This window comes from Corapipo altera, unplaced genomic scaffold (genome assembly GCF_003945725.1).
Source record: "Corapipo altera isolate COAL_440 unplaced genomic scaffold, ASM394572v1 308, whole genome shotgun sequence".
NCBI lineage: Eukaryota > Metazoa > Chordata > Aves > Passeriformes > Pipridae > Corapipo > Corapipo altera.
The window spans coordinates 2,939,024-2,940,606 of record NW_020884925.1 but is presented as its reverse complement, the minus strand read 5'-3'; positions in this window follow the sequence as shown (position 1 = coordinate 2,940,606).

The window sequence follows — 1,583 nt, the reverse complement described above, 5'->3', positions numbered from 1 at the left end:
AGAGCAGAGAAGATCCTGCCCTCGAGTGGGAAAAGGGTGATGCAACACGGAGCATCCCTGCCAAGCTGCTGTATTCTTAGACGTGTCTCATTCTCCTATCATTCTGACATTTTATTTTTGCATTTTATTGTTAACACATGCACATACTGACTCACTCAGGACTCTGTGGATTCCAGCTCAGGCTGAAGTCACCCTTCTGTACCCTCTCTTCTGCCAGGTGCCCAGGCATGGACGGGACAAATTGTGCTGCCCCACAGCCATGGTAGTGCTGTGCAGGTTCCCATCACCCATCCCACGGGGTCACCCCAGTTTGAAGAGCCAGTCAAACTTTTCTAATTTTCTTCACACCACTCACCTCCCAGCCCAGCTCAGCCACTGGCAAGGCAGGCAGCAGTCACATCACAACCCCTGACAGGAACCATGGCCACCCTGCCACTACCACACAGGCAGGGACACGTGGACCTGCCCTGCCCTGAGGATGTCGTGGCCACACTGCACCTCTGGACCTCTGCACATGCAGGGATGCCAAAATCCCGTGATGACACGTGTCCCTGCTGAAGTGGGTACCCCAAATACCACCCTCCTTCCTCCCTCAGCTGTTGCACTAACTTAAAGGTTTGCTTTCAACATTTGGGGTCCTCAGTGGCTGTGGTCAGGCTGGGGAGAACAGGTCAAATAGTCCAACACCAGTTATCAAAATCGTCCTCTCCCCCTCCTCAGCTTCTGGGGTTTCACACCTACGGGTGCCTGACTCGTACAAGTGCTTCGGTCGGAAAACCCACCCTACCTCCCTCCTCCCAGAAAAATGAGCCCAGCCTGCCCTTCCCGAGCCAACATTTAAAATCACCATGTCCTTCCCGAGCCATACAGGTTGGTCTAGGCCTGTCAAATACCGTGTGTAAAATTAAAAAGGTGATTGTGTGGAGTAGAAGGACAAGGCTGAAGCCCCAAGACAGCAGCAACCTCAATTCCAGCACGCATAAGCTTTCCTGGACCTTTTGAGCTACTCGTGCTGCTGTGCTGCAAAGTCTTCGGCAATTTAAAACCGAGTCAAAGGCCACTGAAGTGCTCTCCCTATTTTCCTGCTAATGCACAGGAAGCCCATGGAGACTGGGGGGAAAGAGAGAGGAAAAAAGAACAGAAGGAATAAGAAAGCAACAGGAGAGGTTAAGCTGCAGGAACAGCACGGGATCAGGTGCATGAAAATGCAATAAAATACTAATTTTTTTTCTGCTAATTTCAACTCATCACGGGGCTCCTGCCCGGAACGGCGGCCCCGACGACGCCATCGGTCCCGTTCGGGTCCGTCGAGGCGGTCCTCCCGCACACGGCCCCCGGCGGGGAGCCGCTCCGCGGGCGCGCAGCCTTGAGCCCCTTCCCGTCTGCCGTGGGATGTCCCGCCGCGCCCGCCCGCGGGCACCTGCCTGCGGCACGCCGATACGGGGGGAAAAGGGACAACGAAATAAAAGGCAAAAGAGAGGGGAAGGAAGGGAAAAAGGGAAATAAAAGCAGCAAATAAAAAGCGAACTAAAAGTCAAGAAGAATAACAGGGAAAACAGAAGGGGGAAAAAAAAATCTACAAT